Here is a 15,242-nt window from a genome sequence, read left to right on the forward strand (position 1 = left end):
CTAATAAATTATTTATCATTTTTATTTTTATAATTTATTTGTTTATTAATTTAAAACATTTCCATATTAGACATTTGAGTAAATAATTTATTAATCCCTATATTTTTATATAATACACTATTTAGTACTCGTTTTTTAATAATACATTATTTAGTATTTAATTTTTGTTTTATTCAATAATTTAATCCATCACGTATTTGAGTTAAACAGTTTAGTCCATCTTTAAGGGACTAAACTATTGAATAAAACAAAAATTAAAAACTAAATAGTGTATTATTAATTTTTGAAGATTAAACATTGTGTTAGGTAAAACTATAGATACTACTAAATTATTTACCTTATATATTTGGGTAAATAATTTACTAGTCTCCTAGTTTTTACCTAACATATTGTTTAGTTCCCCTATTTTGAAAAACACATTTCTTGGTCCTCGGGTGAAAAGGCTGTTTCCGGCGCACCGGGATCCTTCGGTCGGCCTATCATCGAAGGATGTTAGAAAAATCATAAGAACTATGGGCTCGAAGGCTCGGGTTGTTCAAGCGAACTTAAATGCGGTTTAAGGCAGGGTTTAAAGGCTTTGTTACTATTACTAGTAAGAGAAACTGTTACTTAAACGAGAAATAGCTTGAAAAAACGGTTACTAGGAAGGATAAAAGAAAGTCTCAACTAGAAAGGCAGGAAGTAGTTCATCTATAGGCAGTCTTTGGGGTTGAGCCCTTTCCCCTAAGGTTTCTATCTTTTGCTAATATTAATCTTGTGGTCCTTTTATCTATTTTTTTAGATTTTTAACCGAACATATCTTAACTTTTAGGACAACCACAGTACAATACAAGTTGATCATATTACTCTGTTATTTTATATAAGTTTGTTTATGCTAAAATAAAACAGTTACAAGTCTAAAAAAACTAGACAAAAGAACCAAAGAGTTAATATTAGCAAAAGTTAGAGACCTTATAATTTGTTTTTCAAAATAGGGGACTAAACAGTGTGTTAGGTAAAAAGTATGAGACTAATAAATTATTTACCTTATATATTTTATATATTAACAGCAACAGTTAATCACAATTACCAAACACTGATAATGAATTAACAAATAATAAATAGCTAACAACAACGGCAACTACAACTGCAACAATAGTAACTATTAAGCTAACAGCTACACATATCCTAAATCTGCACTTTCCGAGTTAAATCTGTTCCTTATTTTTTATTGATATTAGGAGAATAGTCAAACATCAAAACAAAGATGATGTTGGGTTTAAGGGCGGTACTACGGGAATGCATCGACAAGTTTTGTGGAGCTTTTTCCAAACTTGTGCGAAGTGATTTCTTGCCTCGTGTAGAGGAAGCTATGGGCATTCGGGAAGCTCTAAGTTGGATCAACAGAAAGGGTATGGACAACCATCTTATTGAAACCTATACAGAGGTGATGGTTTTATATCTTAATCAACCTGCCTTCATATCTTATTACGGCTTTATTCTTGATGATTGTAATAGGTTGATTCATTCGTTTAATGATGTTAGTATCATTTTTGCTAGTCGTTCTGTGAATAGTGTTGCCCATGAACTTGCAAGGGCATCCTATTCTATGGCAGGACTGATGAAGTGGCATACTAGTCCTCCAGATTTCATTGTCCAAGCCTTGTATTCAGATTCTATTTAATACAAGGTATTTTATTTAAATTAATTAATATTGTTTAATCCTAGTTAAAATAGAAAAAACGAGGAAGGGAATGTCAAACCCATTAATTATAAAAAGAAATTATTAGAATCTTTATGGCTAAAGTTTAATTATTGATATTGATATAGATATAAATAACTGAAATTTGTTTTGTTTTGTTTTGTTTTTTTTGTTTTGTTTTTTGAGGAAAACTGAAATTTATTTCTTAAACCGAATCAGCAACAATAATCTCTTGCAACCAAACCGGAGCAAAAAAAGAAACGAACTCGTTAGCATTGGACAGGGCATGTCGTGCAACAACATGAGCGCCCCTGTTCGCTAGGCGTGGAGAGAAAGACACTTTATAATCGTGTCGACTACTTAACAAAACCTTACAATCCTGAATAATTGATCCATAAACAGACAAGTCTGGATCAACCGATTTGACACTATTAACCACAATCAATGAGTCACTTTCAAACAAAACATTAATGCAATTAAGATAGACACACCAATGTGAAGCCTCACGTAGAGCTAACGCTTCAGCTTCCCTAATATCATCGATAATTGGGATTAGATGACTACGACAAGCCATGAAGGATCCATCGGAGGATCTAAGTAAAGCTCCCACCCCACTCCGTGACTCAGCTTTAAAGGTAGCCGCATCACAATTGCATTTGACGAAGCCAGAAGGGGGGCGAGACCAACTAATATGTCGTACCTGTGTCGCTGTCACCCGTGTCGAGTGCTCATGACGATGGCCAATAGTTGCGTTTACGTCGACGGTGAGGACAGTGGGCGGCCGGCACTGCGCATCAGGGCGGGTAGGGACTGCGATGATGGCATCGGCGTGAACCGCTGGGGGCGTGGAAGAATGATGGACAGCAGCAGGAAGGTTCTTCAACTGGGACTTGCACCAAGCAGCAAGGTAGTTACCCGCAAAAGAGGTTGTTGTTTCTGGTAATTGGACTATGCTCTCCCAGACTATCTGATTCCTTTGGTTCCAAATAACCCAAAGCGTCATTGCCACCTTGGTTATGGTGTCTTGATCGTTGGACAAAAGTACCTGCAAAATAGAACCCGTTAGATAATCAGGTTGGAATACATCCGTATTGATCTCGGATAGGTTCCAACATTCTTGGGCGTATACACAATCCACAAAGAGGTGATGGTCATGCTCGGTATGAGAGTGACAGAAGGGACACTGCATTGGGATTGACAACCCCCTTCCTACCAATCTGTGTCTAGTGGCCACACAACCCGAGGCCAACTTCCAAACAAACATTCTAACTTTTGGAGGAACATGCATCTTCCAAATTCTACTCCACCCATCATCCTGATTCTCACCACCATAACCATCACAAAGTGATTTATACCCTGATTTACTTGTGTACATAACATTTTTTGTAAAATTCCACATTGGTCCATCTTCTACCTCTCTAAATTGCAACACCATCCTACACACAATTCTAGCATCTACCTCGGTCAACAAATCCTCTACCTTCCCTCTATCCCAGATTTTCCTGCCTTGAATAAACAGGTCAGCCACTTTTATATCATCCTGCTGCATAACAGCATCTCTTTGGACCATAAATGGGGCCACAGTATTTACCCATGGGTCTTTCCACACACATATTGATTTACCATCCCCAATTCTCCATCGAACTCCTAACCTCAAAACCTCAATGGCTCTCCAAACACTCCCCCAAACAAAACTAGGATTATTGCCCAATTTGGAGGAAAGAAAAGGGTCTCTAGGATAATATTTAGCTTTAAACATTCTACCCACTAAAGAATTTGGATTAACCATCAACTTCCAGGCTTGTTTGCCTAATAAGGCAAGATTGAATTTTTGGAGGCTCCTAAAACCCAACCCTCCCTCTCTCTTGTCCCTACAGAGCCTTTCCCAACTCTGCCAATGAATCGATCTCCCACCCCCTGGTTTCATACCCCATCAAAATGAATTCATTATCTTCTCCAGGTCCAGACAAAGGGATTTAGGTAGTTTAAAGACACTCATACAAAAAGTTGGCAGAGCCTGAGCAACCGCCTTAATTAGCACTTCCTTACCTGCAGCAGAAAGGAACCTAAAGGACCACGCACTCAACCTTTTCCTGAGTCTATCTTTGAGGAAACTAAAAATTGCCACTTTGGACTTCCCAATTAGTGAGGGGAGACCCAAGTAGCGACCAGTATCCAAAGTATGAAAGACCTGAAGAGAGTCACATACCTCATTTCGCAGATCCAAGCCAACATTCGGACTAAAGAAAATCCCAGATTTTTGCAGGTTGATAGCCTGACCAGATGCTGCCTCATACTCAGATAGAATCAACCCAACTTTATTACACTCCTCCATAGAGGCCCTGAAAAACAGGAAGCTGTCATCTGCAAAAAAACAAGTGTGTAATGGTTGGCGCACCCCTAGCGATGAGGCACCCGTGGAGTGAGCCCTCAACCGTCGCCTTTGTAATCAGTTTAGATAAGACTTCGGCACACAGTATAAATAAGTACGGCGACAGAGGATATCCTTGTCTCAGGCCCCTACCCGGGGTAATCGGGCCCACAAAAGTACCATTCAGCGACACAGAATACTCCACAGTAGAGATGCACAACATAATCCAATCAATCCACAATCCAGGAAAGCCTAATTTTTGCATAACAAGTCTCAGGAAGGTCCAATCCACCCTATCATAGGCCTTGCTAATATCCAATTTTAAAGCCACCTCACCAATTCTACCCCTGTTCTTTCTTTTCATAAAGTGTAATGACTCAAAGGCCACCATAATGCTGTCAAAGATAGACCTACTAGGGACAAAAGCAGATTGAGACTCAGATACCAAGAAAGGTAACACAAGCTTGAGCCTGTTAGCCAAGACCTTGGCCATCAATTTATAAAGCACATTTCACAGGGAGATGGGGCGAAAATCCTTCATACACTCAGGCCTATCAATTTTAGGGATAAAGACAATTATTGTGTCATTTAAGTGCGGTGGAAATTCCTTGCGGGCCAAATAACCCTTACATGCATTAACAATCTCGGGGCCAATGAGGTCCCAAAAGTGTTGGAAGAAGCCCGGGTTTAGCCCATCAGGGCCGGGGGATTTATCAGGGTGCATTTGAAACATGGCAATCTTGAATTCATCAAAAGTAAAAGGGGAGCACAGGCCAGCCTGCATTTCAGGCGTAACAAGAGGGACAAGGGTATTCACAGCATCATAACAAGGGCTAGTAGGTCCAGCAAACAGATCAAAAAAATATGCTTTGGCAATAATCCCCATATCATCTACTCCTTCTACTATCAGACCGTTCACATCCTTAAGATGGTGAATGGTGTTCCTATGCTTTCTAGCTTTGACACAGGCATGGAAAAACTTAGTATTTTGGTCCCCCTCCTGTAACCAGAAGTTCTTTGCCCTTTGTTGCCAATGAATAGCTTCAGACTCAAGTAGGGCATTCAACTCACTTTTGGCCTGAAGTAATCTAACCACATTAGCCGGAGCATTACTATCCACAAGACTATCCAACCTCCTCTTACAGCCCCCAATTTGCTTTCTAAACCTCAGCCGATACTTCTTTCCCCATTGTTCCATACTACTGGCACAGGCTGTCAGCTTGGCATCGAGGTTATGACAACTACTGCTTAGCCAGCAAGTCCTCACCAACACCTTGAAGTCAGGATCTAACAACCACTCTTGTTCAAAGCGAAAATGACTACGCCTCATGTTACTAACCGGATTATCGAACTCTAAAAAAATAGGTGCATGATCAGAGTAAGCTGAGATCAGAGTACGAAGCCGATGAGTTGGGAATCTGTCCGCCCAAGCACTAGTGACCATAGCCCTATCCAACCTCTCCCTGACCCACAATCTAGTACCCCGACTCCTCTCCCACGTGAATTGACTGCCCTATGTAGGAAGATCAATCAACAGATTCTCTTCCACCACCTCTTGGAACCGGCGCATCAACCCCTGAGGGTAGCCTGGACCCCCAACCTTCTCTGAATCAGAAAGAATACAATTAAAATCCCCAATAACCAGTAAAGGGAGAATCGAAGAGGAACACAATTGAGTCAAGAGATTCCAGGACCACACATGATTGGCTCTGTTAGAATGACCATAGAAGCCTACCAGCCTCCAATCCCCCTTCTCAGCATCGTGCATCTGAACTTCAATATGGTGATCAGAGAAAGAAACTACCGAAGCCATATCAGACTTCCTCCAAAGTAGGGCAATTCCTCCACTCCTACCTCTACAATCAACTACAAAAGCACCTTCAAAACCAAACTTCCTCTTCAAAACATCAATACAAGAGTTAGTAACTAAAGTTTCAATCAGGAAGACCAAATCCGACTTACTTGTCTTAACAAGCTCGCTGAGAGACCGAACTGCCCGGGCGTTCCCCAACCCCCGGCAATTCCAGCTTAGACAATTCATAATCCTCGGCGGGCCTGCTCCGCAGACCGCGCCGTTTCTGTGTCATTAGAAGAAGAAGAATCTACTTGGCTCGTAGAAACTGTCCCCTTCGGAGTATTAAGAACCTGATCAGACCCGTTCCCCTGCAGCTTATTCATAATAGCCTGAACTGAAATCGACTCCGGGTCTGCTCGCCTACGCTTGCGATCGTCTGCCAGTTCAAGCCCATCATCTTCATTATCCACAACCATATTTACAATCCCCCCCTCCTAGACTGGCTATACACTTGGGCTCCCCTTCCCTACATCCTTTTTACCTTTCAGTTTCTCACTCATCTAACCCCCAAGGATATTCTCCTTCCCACCCTCCTTGCCCCCACTCGACTGTCCCACTGTTGGGTGTTTTACAGGTTTCTCAATAGTAGGCCCGCTGCCAGAATTTGATGACATAGCCTGACTACCTGGCTCTCTAAGCCACTTCACACTTAACACATCCCCGCCCTTGCACACATGGGCCTTCAACCAATCCCCCCACTCCCTAGTGATCTCCTCAGGCTTCAAAGTGAAGATCTTATCACAAAATCTGTCAGTATGCCCCAATAAGCCACATATATAGCAGAAAGAACCCAACCTTTCGTATTTGAAAGATATATAAGCCCATTCCTCCTTCCCCTTATGAATTTTTTTCATCCTCTTCAAAGGCTTTCTTACATCTATCGAGACTCTCAGCCTCATAAATTGTCTGCGTAACCCAGTGTTATTATTGATGTCATACGCCTGAAATTTACCAATAAAGTCCCCAATTTGTCTACCCACCCCCTCCGACATAGATCCAATAGGCAAATCATAAATCTGGACCCAAAAATCAGCAGTATACAACTCAACCAAATCAGGTGACGGTTCATCTCTCTAGAGAGCAAGCACAAGCAAGTGATTATCAAAAGACCAAGGGCCCCCTTCCACCACCCGGGCCATATCAATTGCATGATAAAATTCAAAAACAAATTTATTGTTTGACAGTTCCGATATAGCCACACCCCTACCGGGTCTCCATATCGTGGCCATTCTAGCCTTCATGGCTACGGTATTAATGGTACGTTCTGTAAGGAACCGGCCAATCAAGGTTAGCCCTCCATTTATAGCAATAGGATTTGAGGATGGACCACTGAGGTCTAGAGCTTCCTCCTCTCCATCCGACAAGGATAGATTGGTTATAACATTCTCCACTCCAACCATAGATACCAAGAGTCAAGGGAAACAAATTAAAGCAGACAGCAAACCCGACAGCCCGCAACTAAGACCACACACAGCCTAGTTCAACCACAACTCCCAATCAAGTAATCAAAGCACCCAAACAAACTCCAAACACAGAGAGCAGATTAAGCCCAAGGAAATCAAGAAACAGACCAACCAGCAAAACAGGGAGGGACACGCGAAATCAGTGCACCAAACAGACTATCCACACAGTCAATTGACGCCACAGACAGACAATTCCGGCGGAGAATCAAAAACGGGAGAAAGAAAATACTAACCAAAGTGCTGAGGCGGTAGCGTCGGTGTATTAGATCAGAAGAGAGGGCCAACCAAGAGGAGGCAGCAACCCGGGCACGGCGGCAGTAACCAGCAGAAGCCGACTACGAATAGCGGTTGTGAGTGAAAGCAGAAAACAAGAAAGTCACGCCACAGAACTGGAAATCGCACAGCAGATGCGAAGGCAAAAACCACTCAATAACTGAAATTTGTTAAATATAAAAAAATATGAGTAAATAATTTATTAGTTTTATCTAACATATTATTTAGTCTCTCTATTTTGAAAAACACATTATAAGGTCACTATCTTTTGTCAATATCAATAATTTAGTCATTCTGTTTAGTGTTTTTAGATTTTTAACCGAACATATTTTAGCTTTCAGACAGCTATAATAGATACAAAATAACCATGTTACTCTGTTATTTTCAGTCAGTCTATTTATACTAAATATAACGATTAAAAATCTAAAAAAACTTTGACAGGATAACCAAATGGTTAATATTGGTAAAAGATAAATATCTTATACTGTGTTTTTCAAAATAGACAAACTAAACAATATGTTAGGTAAAAAAAGAGGGGATTAATAAATTATTTACCCAAAAAATATTAATATACAGTAAAACCTCTATAAATTAATAATGTTGGGACAATGGAATTTTATGAATTTATAGTGTTATTATTATTTATTTATTTATTGGTAGGAAATTTAGAGAGTTATTAATTAATCAATAAATTAATAATTATTAATTTATAGAGTGATTTTAAATTTTTTAAAAAATAAATTTTACATTACTAATTTAAATAAAGTTTTTGTCTAAAATCAATGAACGAATACAATTAAATGCGCATTATATAAGTTAATTGAACTTGGAAGTTCATTGTATTTATGTCAAAAATATTCAATGTATCATAGCTAATGAATTACTATATAAATTTATATGGAGTGTTGTTTCAAATCATACCAAAAATAGGCTTCTCATGAATCTGTCACAACGAATTTAGAGGAATCAACCACTAAAGACATTCATGAACTTGAGAGAATGATTTGACAGCTTGATTACCGCAATCCAATGGATATTAATCAAATATTGGATTATCCAGGTGAAAATAATGAATCTTTACAAGTCCAAAGTTTAGAAGAAATTTTGTCGAGCATTATGCAAAATTCAATTGAGGATGAAGCTGAGGATGATTCGATACCTTTGAAACCAGTTACAAGAAAAAAAGCAATTATAACATCATCCACTTTTTATAATTTTTTCTTACAATTGGATAGGGATACACCAGAACTTTTGAATGCACTAAAAATAGTTAGAGATGAAATTCAACTAGATTTAAATTTCAAGAAAAAGACAAAATAATATAGATTCATATTTTGCTAAATTATCCTAAATATGTATATCTATATATATTTCGCATATGTATTTGAGAAATTATTAATTTATAGAGGTAATAATACGATGTATTTATAAAGAATTGTTCCATAAAATTATTATCTTATTAATTTATTAAAATTGATCATTTTTTGAACTAACCCAAGTCGGGACCAGAAGAAATTATTATTTTAAAGAATTTATTAATTTATCAATATTAACTTATAAAGGTTTTACTGTATATTGTTTATGGAGTGGCATACTAGTCCTCCATATTTTATTATTCAAGGCTTGTATTTAGATTCTATTTAATGTATGGTCTTTTCTTTTAAGAAAAAATCATATGATTTTATTATAAATTTAAATTAATTAATGTTGTTTAATCCTATTTAAAATAGAAAAAACGAAGAACGGAATGTCAAAACAATTAATTATAAAAAGAAATTATTAGAATCTTTATGGCTAAAGTTTAATTATTGATATTGATATTGATATTAATAATTGAAATTTGTTAAATATAAAAAAAATATAGGTAAATAATTTATTAATGTCTGTCTTTTTACCTAACATACTGTTTAGTCTCTCTATTTTGAAAAACACATTATAAGGTCACTATCTTTTGTCCATATTAACCATTTGGTCCTTCTGTTTAGTTTTTTTAGATTTTTAACCGAACATATCTTATCTTTCAGGACAGCCATAATAGATACAAAATGATCATATTACTCTGTTATTTTCAGTCAGTTTGTTTATGCTAAATATAAAGATTAAAAATCTAAAAACACTTAGACAGAATGACAAAAGAGTTAATATTGACAAGAGATAATGATCTTATAATGTGTTTTTCAAAATAGAATGACTAAACAATATGTTAGGTAAAAAAGAAAGGACTAATAAATTATTTACCAAAAAATATTAATATATATTGTTTATGAAATGGCATATCAATCCTCCAAATTTCATTGTTCAAGTATTGTATTCGGATTTTATTTAATGAATGGTATTTTTTTTTAAATCATTTGATTTTATTATAAATTTAAATTAATTAATGTTTTTAATCTTAGTTAAAATAGAAAAAACGACGAAGCGAATGTCAAAACCATTAATTATAAAAAGAAATTATTAGAATCTTTATGGCTAAAGTTTAATTATTGATATTGATATTAATTAATAATTGAAATTTGTTAAATATAAAAAAATATGGGTAAATAATTTATTAGTTACTGTTTTTTTACCTAACACACTGTTTAGTCTCTCTATTTTGAAAAACATATTATATAATCACTATCTTTTATCAATATTAACCATTTGGTCCTTCTATTTAGTTTTTTTTAGATTTTTAACCGAACATGTCTTAGCTTTCAGGACAGCCATAATAGATACAAAATGAGCATGTTACTCTGTTATTTTCAGTCAGTCTGTTTATGCTAAAAATAACGCTTAAAAATCTAAAAAAACTTAGGCAGGATTACTAAAAGGTTAATATAACAAAAGATGAGGATCTTATAATGTGTTTTTCAAAATAGAATGACTAAAAAGTATATTAGGTAAAAAATAGGGGACTAATAAACTATTTATCCAAAAAATATTAATATATATATTGTTTATGGAGTGATATACCAATTCTCCAAATTTCATTGTTCAAGTTTTGTATTCGGATTCTATTTAATGAATGGTATTTTCTTTTAAAAAATTCATTTGATTCTATTACAAATTTAAATTAATTAATGTTGTTTAATCCTAGTTAAAATAGAAAAAAAAAACGAAGAAGCGAATGTCAAAACCATTAATTATAAAAAGAAATTATTACAAAAAAAAAAAAAGAAATTATTAGAATCTTTATGGCTAAAGTTTAATTATTGATATTGATATTAATTAATAATTGAAATTTGTTAAATATAAAAAAAAAAATATAGGTAAATAATTTATTTTCCTATCTTTTTATCTAATACACTGTTTAGTATTTTTATTTTGAAAAACGCATTATAAGGTCACTATCTTTTGGTAATATTAACTATTTGGTCATTCTGTTTACTTCTTTTAGATTTTTAACCGAACATATCTTAGCTTTCAGGACAACCATAATAGATACAAAATGTCACGTCCGTGTCTAAATTTCTAGAATTTATATCTTGATAATAATATATGTTATAATTATTAGGTGTGTGATTTTTATGAGATTTTTGTCTCACGTTTTTAAATGTTTTAATGTTTTTAGGTGATAAAGTACAGGATATAGAGAATGTTACCGACAGATTAGGCGAGGTTTAGAAGTTGACTGCTTATTGTTAGAATTATGGTTAGAACTTTGGTTTTTCAATTGTATTATAATGGCGTTGGTAAATATATATTGAGGTCCTCGAATGACTAATGTAGTAGGAATATGAATTATTTTAGAATATATATTGAAGAGGAAGGCCAAAATAAATAAATAAATATGATCTTATGATATTTGGATAAATTGGAGACTCCTAAGTATTGATTATAATCTTTCTATTTCACGCCCGATGCCGATTGAGGTCGTTTACGGTCGGGTGTGACACAAAATGACCATATTACTCTGTTATTTTCAGTTAGTCTTTTTATGCTAAAAATAACGATTAAAAATCTAAAAAAACTTAAACGGAAGGACCAAAGAGTTAATATTGACAAAAGATAATGTTCTTATAATATGTTTTTCACAATAAAAAGACTAAACAGTATGTTATGTAAAAAAAAGATGACTAATAAATTATCTATCCAAAAATATTAATTTATATATTGTTTATGAAATGACATATCAGTCCTCTAAATTTCATTGTTTAAGTCTTGTATTCAGATTTTATTTAATACATATTTTTTTCTTTTAAAAAAAATCATTTCATTTTATTATAAATTTAAATTAATGTTGTTTAATCCTAGTTAAAATAGAAAAAAAAAACAACAACGAAACGAATGTCAAAACCATTAATTATAAAAAGAAATTATTAGAATCTTTATGGCTAAAGTTTAATTATTGATATTGATATTAATAATTGAAATTTGTTAAGGGTGTTGTTATTCTTAGTTTAATTTACTTATGGTAATTGGTTTATAAGTCAGTTTGTTTCATCTATTTTTATTTACTGTTATTATTGATAAGAATCAGATATTAGTTTAATTTTCTATTAAGATCAGTTATTAGACAAAAGTAATTCTGAAATTTTTAAAACAAATGTTCATTAAAACTTCAACTCATATCTCAACTTTGAAAAGTTTCCAATAACTCTATATTGTTATCTAATTTATTTAATAACCACTTAATTTTATCCAAATACTTTTAATAACCTTATATTTTTATCAAATTGCTTTTAATATATTCATATCCTTATCAAATTTCACTCAATAATTTATAAAATTTCAAAAGTTCATAAATGTTTATCTATTTGTCATTTTTTTTATCATATTACGGAACATGTTTTATATTTTCTACATCTAACAAATTTTATTAAAAATTAGAAAGTTATTAAACCGTAATTAAATAAAAATATAATGTTATTTGGAAAAAGTTTTGGATATTGAACCTATAAAGAAAACTTGAAATTGTTTCAATCTTTAAGAGGATTTGATTGAGAATCAATCCCGCTAATTAGAATTGGTGGAATCAATTATGCGTCAATATCACTAAAATTAAGGATAAAAATTGTTTTTTTTTACTCGAAGGATAAAAATTGTTGATCATGTAATTTTTTACAATTTTTTTTTTTTTTGGTTCGTGATAATTTTTTACAAATTGACTCAATGCAATTTAAAAAAAAAAATTATAAAATTTACCAAGTTGAGATTGAATTTAAAGAAAAAGAAAAAAAGGTGAGAATCTCTATGGATTTCCACGTGGGCCCAAGAATCACGGCCTACCTTTGTTTGAACGTGCCCTATTAGCACTGACAAGTGGTCTCTCCTCTCAACTTTGTTTTATAATCAGATTATTATTCTAGTATTCCAATCCTATACCCGCATCCCCACTGCACACCACTGCAACCTGCTCCCACATCCTTCCTTTTCCGACCAATTGTTCCTCCTCTCCAGCCAGCACTTCTCCTTCAGATAGCCCCCACAATGTTCTCTGTATGATTTTATTGTTTTCTTAGAATGCTAAAATTTCATCCTATAATAAAAATGAGTACAGTACAACAATAGTGTATGATATCAGAATATCCTTAAATGTGCTTGATTGCTATTTTCAGAGACCTGAAAGATAGAAAATAGTTAGACAGGAGGTGGAGACCGGTAAATCCTCTCTGATGTCTCAGTCAGTATTGAGAATATAGAACTTATCATTATTCTAATATTTAGAATTGTGTACCTGACTTCTTGAACTTAGTGTTATTTATAGATATTTGAGTTTGTATTTAGATACACATGTTCTTATTAGATTGGTCTGGAAGTTAAATTCTAGGACTTTGGTGTGTATTTTGAGATCCAAGACCTTTTCCTTTTATTGCTTCAAGAAAAGCCCATTTGGATCCTGAGTAGGCTGACCATGGCATAAGATAATGGACTTGAGCTTACTTCCCCAGCCCCCTATATATTTCCTACCATATCATATGAAAATAGTAAAGAATAAAACGTTATATAAATATACGCTACGTCTAATACATGAGCAATGAAGGCAAGAAATAAATTACAAAGAGTAAAAAAAAAACCATTAAAGATAGTGATAAGTCAAACAACAAATAGAACATATATTGCTCGTCATTCCAAATTCGCAGAGAAGCAACTGTAATTCTGGACTTTTCATTTAAACAATTCAGAATCTTCATATCTGAATCATTTATTTTGCAATTTCGTAGATCTAGTGTTCCACGGATAAGATATATCATTTCCGCTCTTGCTAAACTAGAAAATGTTACAAATGGAAAGATAATAAACAACAGATACAAATCAAACGGATTAAAATCCGGCAAAATATATAAAATCCAACGAGAAAAAAACTTATCAAACTTATAAAATAAAAACAAGTCTTTTTGGTAGTTCTTATTTAACATCCTACTTATAAACTAATAATAATAATCTATTTATTATACTAAAAGCTGGAACTTACACTGCTTATTTGTTATTCCCTTATTCACTCTAAGCTGATGTGTAATGTTCTTAAATTTTAGTAATATTTTAATTTTTTGTGTTAAATTTCGTGAAATGAAAAGCAAAAGCTTCTTTCGTCCACTGTATGCTTATCCCTCAAATCATATCCTATGTTTGAATTTGAATTTATTAACCTCCTTTCCGCAAACTTCTCTACATTTCCCCTAAGTGCTTCTCTCTCCCTCATTCAAATCCTAAACTGCTCCACCCTTTTACAGTAATATAACCATTTCTTCTCTAGCCATTCCGATTCTTCAACAATGATAGTGGCTGCATCATGGGTTCCTAAAGGAGTTTCGAAGTCTTTTACGGTAGTGGCAAACCTTAATTTCAAGAAAGAAATTGAAAGAGATGATAAAGAATCTTTGGACAGAAGGTAACTCCTAATTCTGTATACTTTCTATTTATTGTTACTTCAATTCAATCATATACACCTACCAGTAAATATGGGACATGCTACTATTTCAACTGATCATTCCAAGACCTGGTACTCTCATGAAAAAAATAAGTACTTGAATGTTGGTAGGTCCTCTGTTGTTTTTACAAGGTTAAAGCTTAAACGCATATTTTTACCAGTATTGTTCATTATCGCTATTTGAAAACGTGAGTACCTAAAATTTTGTATTGTGGATTGTGTGTGTTATTTGCTGCTTTTACTATACCCTTTTTGTTATTATTTCTATCGTTTGATAGAAATCCTATTTTTTCTCAGTTCGCGATACAATGGGGTCCCTTCAAGTGTTTGTAATCACTACAAGAGTGGTAGAAGAGATGCAGCTGCATGTGTTGGGTAACCCCTCTAATATCAATCGAATTGAATGTTAGGTTTTTACATCCTAATTCATTCTTAAACTTATCATTATTACTGATTTTATATCCAGTTGAGAGGTTGAGGAATATTATGAGAAGACAGAGGGAGGCGAGAATGATGGAGGAGACTGAAAGGAAAAGAATGTTTGATGAGCGTGCAAAGAACATGTTTGACTTTTAAGGGTTTGCTGCGGAGAGTGGAGCATTTGAATTAGATCAGAATTTGATGATCTAGAAACAAATGGGAAAATTGCATCCATCCTCTAAGGCTACTGAGGATGGATTTTTAGTTCTCCACTCATAGCTAATGAGCATAAGACAAAGTTCCACACGAGGTCTTGAAAACAAATTCAA

The 15,242-nt window shown here is 34.2% G+C and overlaps 1 long non-coding RNA gene across 1 annotated transcript; it reads left to right on the forward strand.

Annotated features, from left to right (window-relative positions):
- The first annotated feature begins 14,283 nt into the window (after nt 1-14,283).
- On the forward strand, nt 14,284-15,242 carry LOC136219423 (uncharacterized). The gene is made up of 3 exons (XR_010684150.1): nt 14,284-14,454; nt 14,791-14,868; nt 14,960-15,242. It is a non-coding gene; the product is annotated as an uncharacterized lncRNA (long non-coding RNA).

The sequence above is a fragment of the Euphorbia lathyris genome, chromosome 1 (genome assembly GCF_963576675.1).
Source record: "Euphorbia lathyris chromosome 1, ddEupLath1.1, whole genome shotgun sequence".
NCBI lineage: Eukaryota > Viridiplantae > Streptophyta > Magnoliopsida > Malpighiales > Euphorbiaceae > Euphorbia > Euphorbia lathyris.